Source organism: Leucoraja erinacea, chromosome 4, assembly GCF_028641065.1.
Source record: "Leucoraja erinacea ecotype New England chromosome 4, Leri_hhj_1, whole genome shotgun sequence".
In the NCBI taxonomy this organism is placed as follows: Eukaryota; Metazoa; Chordata; class Chondrichthyes; order Rajiformes; family Rajidae; genus Leucoraja; species Leucoraja erinaceus.
In genome coordinates, this window is record NC_073380.1 from 9755408 (window position 1) to 9764911 (window position 9504).

The window sequence follows — 9504 nt, forward strand, 5'->3', positions numbered from 1 at the left end:
ACAGCTACACAGTTAATGGTTCAATAATAATGTGACACAGTTTAGGCGCAAGAGATTTACTAGATTTTTTCTGAACAGATGCAGCTTGCTACTAAGCCATGCAGCAAGGAAATGGGCCCTTCGGCCCAATTCATCCATGCTGTCCAAGATGCCCCATCCAAGTTAGTATCATACTGTTGCCCATATCCCCTTTTCTATCCATGTACCTGCCCGTGTCTTGTAAATGCTTTTATACCTGCCTCAACTACATCATCTGGCAACTCATTCCATATACCCACTCTGTGTGAAAAAGTCATCCTTCAGGTTCCTAATAAATCTTCCCCCTCTCCCATAGAAACATAGAAAATAGGTGCAGGAGGGGGACATTCGGCCCTTCGAGCCAGCACCGCCATTCATTGTGATCATATAACAATTACAGCACGGAAACAGGCCATCTTGGCCCTTCTAGTCTGTGCCGAACACTTGGCTGATCGTCCCTAATCAATAACCCGTGCCTGCCTTCTCCCCATATCCCTTGATTCCACAGGCCCCTAGAGCTCTATCTAACTCTCTCTTAAATCCATCCAGCGAGTTGGCCTCCACTGCCCTCTGTGGCAGGGAATTCCACAAATTCACAACTCTCTGGGTGGAAACGTTTTTCTCACCCCAGTCTTGAATGGCTTCCCCTTTATTCTAAGACTGAGGCCCCTGGTTCTGGACTCGCCCAACATTGGGAACATTTTTCCTGCATCTAGCTTGTCTAGTCCTTTTATAATTTTATATATTTCTATAAGATCCCTCCTCATCCTTCTAAACTCCAGTAAATACAAGCCTAGTCTTTTCAATCTTTCCTCATAAGACAGTCCCGCCATCCCAGGGATCAATCTCGTGAACCTACGCTGCACTGCCTCAATCACAAGGATGTCCTTCCACAAATTAGGAGACCAAAACTGTACACAATACTCCACATGTGGTCTCATCAGAGCCCTATACAACTGCAGAAGAACCTCTTTACTCCTATACTGAAATACTCCCCTTATACCTATGGTTCTTAATTCCCCAACCCTGGGTAAAAGACTCTATGCATCTACCCTATCTATTTCAGTCATGATATATGTCTAGATGATCACCCCTCAGTCTCCTGCGCACCAAAGAATAGAGTCCATCTGCCCATCCTCCCCCTCAGAGGTTATGGGGAGAAGGCAGAAGAATGTGGTTAGGAGGGAGAGATAGACCAGCCATGATCCAATGGTGGAGTAGACTTGATGGGCCAAATGGCTTAATTCTACTCCTATTCCTTATGACTTTAGGACCTAATTTGGAAACTCATGTGAAAGAAGAGAAAGATGAACATTTTTAATCCTAGAAGCCTGTGTTGGCCTTTTATGTTCCCAGTTGGAATGATTTACAACTCTCACCTGATAGGCAGGTATTACTTTCAACACCTGTACCTTATCTCCATTTAATTACATCTATGAAGACAAGGCTGCTTTATCAATTATTTAGGTTACCAGAAAGTTCCCTGTAAACAGTTAGATTAGGATCACACCTGGGTCTATGGTGCTGCAAGGTAGCAATTCTACCACTGCGCCACTGTGTCTGGTGATTGTTGGTACATATTCTAGTCTGGGAACATGGGACAGTTTTAGGAATAGCAATGCCATTAAGCTGGGAAGAGTATGGAGAAGATTTACAAGGATGTTGTCAGGACTTCAGGGACTGAGTTATAGGGAGAGGGTGGGCAGGCTGGGACTTTAATTCTCAGAATGCAGATGACTGCCCGGTGATCTAGTAACATTATGAAGGGCATGGATAGGGTGAATTCAATCTTTTTTCAGGGAAGGGGAAAACATTAACTGGAGGGCATGGGTGTGTCTTTGGTAAAACTACTTTGTGAGCTTGTATTACGGTTATTATACGCCTATATTATTGATTATTATGTATTTCTCTGTGTATTCCATGTACACAGATGTGAAGCTGTAGGAAGCAAGAATGTATCAATACATAATTGTTTGGCCCCCTTCGGTCATGGCTGACCTTGGGTGTCTCCAGGGTGCTATTCCCTATATGGAGGACGCCTGCACGTGACTTTGTTTAACGTGGGGAGACTGGTGCACAGACAGCCACCCCACAGTCCATGACAGATCTGGGTCAGGATCCAGTGGCATGTAGTCCAAGACGACCAGAGACCCTTTTTCTGCTGCAGCCTTCATCCGCCTTCCCAGACGCTGTGACGCTCCACTAAGGTCAGCCATCATCCTCCGCCTGTTCCACATTTGAGGCCTTGGTTGGGTTGCTCTTTGTCAGAGACCTCCCCCTCGACCTTACCTGGATCTGGATGTAGTACGCTGAAAAGCTCGAGGTAGAGCATCATTCAACACTGGACAATTTGATATGGACATTTTTTTACATTTATCAAACCAATTAACCAAGCCAATTAATCTACAAACCTGTACGTCTTTGGAGTGTGGGAGGAAACCGAAGATCTAGGAGAAAACCCACGCATATCATGGGGAGAACGTACAAACTCCATATAGACAGCACTCGTAGTTGGGATCAAACCCGGGTGTCTGGCGCTGCATTTTGCTGCAAGGCAGCAACTCTACCGCTGCGCCACCGTGACTGCCATGGGTGGCCCTACCAGGAGCATAGCTCCAGACGGCATCGCTCTCAGGATAACAGGTACACACATGGACAACTGCATTTCGTTGTCTCTGTACTGTACACTGACAATGACAATTAAAGTTGAATCTGAATCTGACACACAAGCTTCTCCACCACGACAAGGTGACAATCCACAGAGAATACATAATACATAAGTACAAGAACGTATAGTTCCATTGTTGGTACATATGGCAATTAAACACTCTTGATGAAGATGAAAAGGGATAGATTTAGTAGGGAACCCGAGGGACAACGTTTTCTGCATAGAGAGTAGCGCATACCTGGAATAAGTTGCCAGATAAAGCAGTGAGAGGGGAAATATTTAAGGTGAGAGAGGAAAGATTGACATGCGGACAGGTACCTGTACAGGAAAGGTTCAGAAGGACATGAGTCAAATGGGAGCAAATGGGACTGGTTTAGATGAGCATGTTGGCCGGCATGAAAAACTTGTTCCGTAGAGCCCAATTCAGTGATGGGTGTATGTGAGACATTTGCCTTTGTGGAGTGCCCTTAATGTTGAAAACTCCTGGGATGCTTCACAAAATTATCAGAGTAACTTAGATCTGAGAAATTTCAGATAGATGATCAAAAAGCATAGTCAAAAGATTGGGATAAATATCTTAAAAGACAGCTAGGTGAGTACAAGGAGTTTTAAGAAAGAATTGCAGAACTAACACAGGCAAGGCATGGCCAAAATTGTAGTATAAAAGAACACCATGTGATCCCGCAATCTGGAGTAACTATTCATAGAGTCTTAGAGTGGAAACAAGCCCATCGGCCCACTTGCCCACGCAGATCAACTTGCCCCATCTATACTAGTCCCACCAGCCTGCGTTTGGCCCATATTCCTCTAAGCCTATCCTATTTTTGATTAGTAAAGACGTCAGGGGTAAACTTGATGGGCTGAATGGCCTTATTATGCACTTGGAACATATAAACATGAATTATCCAAGTAACTGTCCAAATGTTTTTTTTAAAACATTATGTTAGTACCTGCCTCAACTACCTCCTCCGGTTGCTCATTCCATATTTCTGCCACCCTTTGTATAAAAATGTTGCCCCTCAGGTTCCTATTAAAGCAATAGTCCCAGATGAAGTCCCCTGCCGTGTCCTCCAAACCCGAGTGAGCCAACTACCAAGAGCATTTAGTTTCTTAAGATACAGCACGGAAACAGGCCCTTCAGCCGACCGAGTCCACACTGACAACGAGCCCTGCACATTAACACCATCCGATACTGTGGACAATTTCTACATTTATACCGAGCCAGTTAACCTACAGACCTGTACGTCTTTGGAATGTGGTAAGAAACCAAAGGCGAAAACTCACACAGGTCACGGGGAGAACGTACAAACTCTGTACAGACAGCACCCGCAGTCAGGATTGAACCCGGGTCTCTGCCGCTGTAAGGCAGCAACACTACCGCTGTACCAACCTGCCGCCCATTTGCAGACATCTTTAACCTTTGCCTATGTCAATCAATGCTTCCCACTTGAAGACAATAATTATCCAGGTGCAGTACGGTAGAGTTGCTGTTTTTGTCCGTACGGAGTTTGTATGTTATCCCCGTGACCGCACGGGTTTTCTCCGGGTGAAGGCTGCTTCTCCTTCCCAAAGACCTGCCAGGCCTATTGCTTCAATCAGTTTTTGACCATACAAGTTATTTTTTTCCATCTAATTTATTTTCCTTCTTTCAATCTCTTCCCAACAATACCTCCGATATTTCCAATTTCCGAGACAGTCAGAGAAAAGAAACTGACCCCTCGGCCCACTTTGCCCGTGCCAAACAAGATGCCTCATCTACGCTACTCTGACCTACCTGCGTTTGGCCCATATCCCTCAAATCCTTTACTATCATCCAATTACCTGTCTCAATGTCTTAAATGTTGTTAATTGTACACATCATTTTTTCATCATCTGCCACAGAAGGCTGCGGAGGCCAAGTCAATGGATATTTTTAAAGCAGAGATAGATTCTTGATTAATACGGGTGTCAGGGGTTATGGGGAGAAGGCAGAAAAATGGGGGTTAGGAGGGAGAGATAGATCAGCCATGATTGAATGTGGATAAATGTGAGGTTATCCACTTTGGTGGCAAAAACAGGAAAGTAGACTATTATCTGAATGATGGCCGATTAGGAAAGGGGGAGATGCAACGAGACCTGGGTGTCATGGTACACCAGTCATTAAAGGTAGGCATGCAGGTGCAGCAGGCAGTGAAGAAGGCGAATGGTATGTTAGCATTCAATAGCAAAAGGATTTGAGTATAGGAGCAGGGAGGTTCTACTGTATATACCAGGGCATCAGAAATGTCCTCATTCTTCAGGGAACGGGTATTCCCTTCCGCCACCATAGATGAAGCTCACAACAGGGTCTCATCCATACCCCGTAACACTGCTCTCTCTCCCCATCCCCGCACTCGCAACAAGGGCAGAGTCCCCCTGGTCCTCACCTTTCACCCCACCAGCCGGCAAATACAACACATAATCCTCCGCCATTTCCGCCACCTCCAACGTGACCCCACCACTCGCCACATCTTCCCATCTCCCCCCATGTCTGCCTTCCGCAAAGACCGCTCCCTCCGCAACTCCCTTGTCAATTCTTCCCTTCCCTCCCGCACCACCCCCTCTCCGGGCACTTTCCGTTGCAACCGCAAGAAATGCAACACCTGTCCCTTCACCTCCCCCCTCGACTCCATTCAAGGTCCCAAGCAATCGTTCCAGGTGCGACAAAGGTTCACCTGCATCTCCTCCAACCTCATCTACTGCATCCGCTGCTCTAGGTGTCAGCTGATTTACATCGGGGAGACTAAGCGTAGGTTGGGCGATCGTTTCGCCGAACACCTCCGCTCAGTCCACAATAACCAACCTGACCTCCCGGTGGCTCAGCACTTCAACTCCCCCTCACATTCCCAATCCGACCTCTCTGTCCTGGGTCTCCTCCATTGCCAGAGTGAGCAACAGCTGAAATTGGAGGAACAGCACCTCATATTCCGCCTGGGGACCTTGCGTCCGGATGGCATTAAGATTGAATTCTCCCAATTTTGCTAGCCCTTGCTGTCTCCTCCCCTTCCTTAACCCTCTAGCTGTCTCCTCCCCACCCTCCTATCCGCCCGCCCTCGGGCTCCTCCTCCTCCCCTTTTCCTTCCTTCTCCCCCCCCCACCCCCCATCAGTCTGAAGAAGGGTTTTGGCCCGAAACGTCGCCTATTTCCTTCGCTCCATAGATGCTGCTGCACCCGCTGAGTTTCTCCAGCAATGTTTGTGTACCTTCGATCTTCCAGCATCTGCAGTTCCTTCTTGAACAGGTTCTACTGCAGTTGTACAGGGTCTTGGTGAGACCACACCTGGAGTATTGCGTACAGTTTTGGTCTCCAAATCTGAGAAAAGACATTCTTGCCATAGAGGGAGTGCAGAGAAGGTTCACCAGACTGATTCCTGGGATGTCAGGACTTTCATATGAAGAAAGACTGGATAGACTCGGCTTGTACTCGCTAGAATTTAGAAGATTGAGGGGGGATCTTATAGAAACGTACAAAATTCTTAAGGGGTTGGACAGGCTAGATGCAGGAAGATTGTTCCCGATGTTGGGGAAGTCCAGAACAAGGGGTCACAGTTTAAGGATAAGGGGGAAATCTTTTAGGACTGAGATGAGAAAAACATTTTTCACACAGAGAGTGGTGAACCTCTGGAATTCTCTCCCACAGAAGGTTGTTGAGGCCAGTTCATTGGCTATATTTAAGAGGGAGTTAGATGTGGCCCTTGTGGCTAAAGGGATCAGGGATTATGGAGAGAAGGCAGGGATGGGATACTGAGTTGGATGATCAGCCATGATCATATTGAATCGCGGTGCAGGCTCGAAGGGCCGAATGGCCTACTCCTGCACCTATTTTCTATGTTTCTATGAATGGTGGAGTAGACTTGATGGGCCGAATGGGCTAATGCTGCTCCTATTACATGACCTTTTCCCATCCCCTTACATCTCCATTTCTTTCCAGAGTTGACCACTTCCTCCTTGATCTGAAGCCCTTCAACCACAGCCTCCACTCCCCTTCAAGGGAGAGTTAGATTTAGCTTTTAGGGCTAAAGGAATCAAGGGATATGAGGAGAAGGCAGGAACGGGCTACTGATTTTGGATGATCAGCCATGATCACATTGAATGGCGGTGCTGGCTCAAAGGGCCTACTCCTGCACATATTTTCTATGTTTCAAGCTATCTGTAGTAACATCGCATTGAGCAGCTTCTCCTTTGACTTCACTCATTTCCCCCAAATGTGCTATAATCATTTCCGTTTGATTGATGGTTTTATGTCTGCCTCAACCTACCGTAAACAAATACATTATCCGCTAACTTCCACTTTCTTCTCCATTTCTTACATTTATTTCAGGAGTCATTTATTCAGAGTAGGGGAATCAAGAACGGTTCGAGGCGAGAGAGAAAAGATTTAATAGGAACCCGAGGGGCAACTTTTTCCACACAGAGGTTGGTGGGTGTATGGAATGAGCTGACAGAGGAGGTAGTTTTCCCAACAAGTCATACAGCTTGGAAACAGCCTCTCGGCCCAACTTGCCCACACCGACTAACATGTTCCATATTTGTTGTTGGAAGTTTGCTTCCAAGACAGCACTCAACCCAGGTGACTGTTTGCAAACTAGCCACAGAAGCAGATCTACAATCACATATTACAATCGCTCCACACTCTTAAATCTATCTATACACTGCAAATGGCTCAAATGGAATTGTGTATTGTCTTTCCTCTGACCGGTTAGCACGCAAAAATTGCTTTTCACTGTACCTCAGTACGCGTGACGATAAACTAAACAGAACTGATCTGATCTGTTCTGCACCAGTTCCACCTGCCTGTGCTTGGCCCATATCCCTCTAAACCAATCCAATCCATCCACGTGTCCAAACATGTTTTAAACATTGTGATAGTACCTGTCTCAACTACCTCTGGCAGCTTGTTCCATATGTCCACCACCCTGTGTGAAAAAGTTGTTCCTCGGGTTCTTATTAAATTTTTCTCACACTCACCTTGAACCAATTATTTCTGTTTCTTGATTCCCTGTGACTGCATTTATCCTGGCGATTTTTTTCATGATCATATACACCTTCCTCACAAGATCACCCCTCATCCTTGAGGAATAAGGTCCGAGCCTGTTCAACCTCTCCTGATAGCTTAGACCCTCGAGTCCTGAAAACATCCTCATAAATTCCCTGGACCCTTTACAAAGTAGAAAGATTACACAATGCCTTGGAGAACACGCCCACTCAATCCACAGGGCATTAATGCATTTATACACATGTAGGAAGGAACTGGAAATGCTGGATTACACTGAAAATAGACGCAAAATGGGGGAATAACTCAACCGGTCAGGGAGTTATTCGGTGGAGAGAAGGAATGGGTGACGTTTCGGGTCGAGACCCTTCTTTAGATTGAGAGTCAGGGGAGAAGGAAACTAAACATATGAAACGGTACAAAGAACTAATGAATGAAAGGTATGAAAAGAACAAATCAAACCCAGCAAAGATTATAAAGGAGAAGTGGAGCCCACAATGATCCATTGTTGGCTGTGGAGAAGTGGATACAAGCAATGAAACCAAGCAGGGTGGCAGTGAAACCAGTACACAAAAAGCTGGAGTAACTCAGCGGGGCAGGCAGCATGTCTGGAGAGAAGGAATGGGTGATGTTTCCGGTCAAGGCCTTCCTTCAGACTGAGAGTTTGAGGAGAAGGAGGCCAGAGATATGGAAGGGCAAGGTGTGAAAACAATAGATCAAGGGAGACGTCGATCAAGGAAATGTGGAATGGTTCATTGTTAGCTGAGGGGAAGGTGACAAGGAGGCATATAATCAGTAAAATTAATCAGGACTGAAATTAGGGGGAGAACTAGGGTGGGGGAGGGCGGGGAGAGAGCGGAAACAATGGTAAGGTGGGGAGGCACAGAGAGAGAAAGGGAAAGTAAGGGTTCTTATAGGGTGGAGGAGGGACAGACAGTGAGAGAGAGAGAGAGGGAATGCAAGGGTTAAAGGAATTTATACATGGCGGGGCTCACTGGCATTGCAGACTAATCATTCTCTGCAGGATTAGCCTCCTGTGCGGTTTAATCATTACCAAAGATCCTGTAGCAGAGCTCTGCTATACGATCATTGATCATTACTAGCGAGACTACATTCCTTCCACGATGACAACACCCATGGAAACTAACACAACAAAACGCAAAACAAAGTATCACGTTAAAAGATACGGCAGCGAAGGAGTGAAGTGAACACCGACAAACACTCGCCCTGAAAAACAAAGCAAAAGCAGCGAAAATGCCTACTTACTCAGGTTTAATTAAAGGTGCAATTGGCTGAGCTGTTGGGGTCAGTTACTGACTTCCTGCAGAGCAGTGTAAAGTAGGGTTGGGCTGGGTGTCCCGTCTCCTGCCTCCCTCCCTCTCTCTTCACCTTTCAACCCCACGGCGTTCAACTGAGATTAAAATATTTCAAACATAGATGTTTCCAAATGCGTTTTCAAAAAGAAAAACTCCCCCAGCAAGTTTTCACGGGGGATGGTTTAATCCGAGTTTGCTGCGTGCATGCACCCTTTCCCAGTCTCCGCCCTGGCTCGCTGTCAAATCTATCCAGGGGCGGTTCCAATACGCAGAAGATAAACTCCCAGCCTTATCCCGGCTTCTTCCTAACCCGTCAACGCTTGGACAGCTGTGGTTGTGTGTGTGTGTGTGGACCGCAATTGAGGGTTATCAAACTTTTATGCTGAGGAAGGGCACTGACTGAAAAGCTACATTTCAACGCGCTTTTTGTTTGCAGTTAAAGTGGCCTGCACCAAATTGCATTTAACACAATAAAAAAGAATGAGTGCTTTT

General features: G+C 46.2%; 1 protein-coding gene across 2 annotated transcripts in view; it reads right to left on the reverse strand.

Annotated features, from left to right (window-relative positions):
• The window catches only part of LOC129696141 (copine-3-like), a 52801-nt gene extending 43529 nt beyond the window's left edge, over positions 1 to 9272 (reverse strand). Inside the window, exon 1 of one of the 2 annotated variants that reach the window (XM_055633651.1) lies at positions 8963 to 9272. The gene's annotated coding sequence lies outside the window, so the exon portion shown is untranslated. The remainder of the gene's footprint in view (positions 1 to 8962) is intronic. The other variant, XM_055633650.1, reaches the window with a different exon arrangement.
• Between the last annotated feature and the right edge of the window lie 232 nt (positions 9273 to 9504).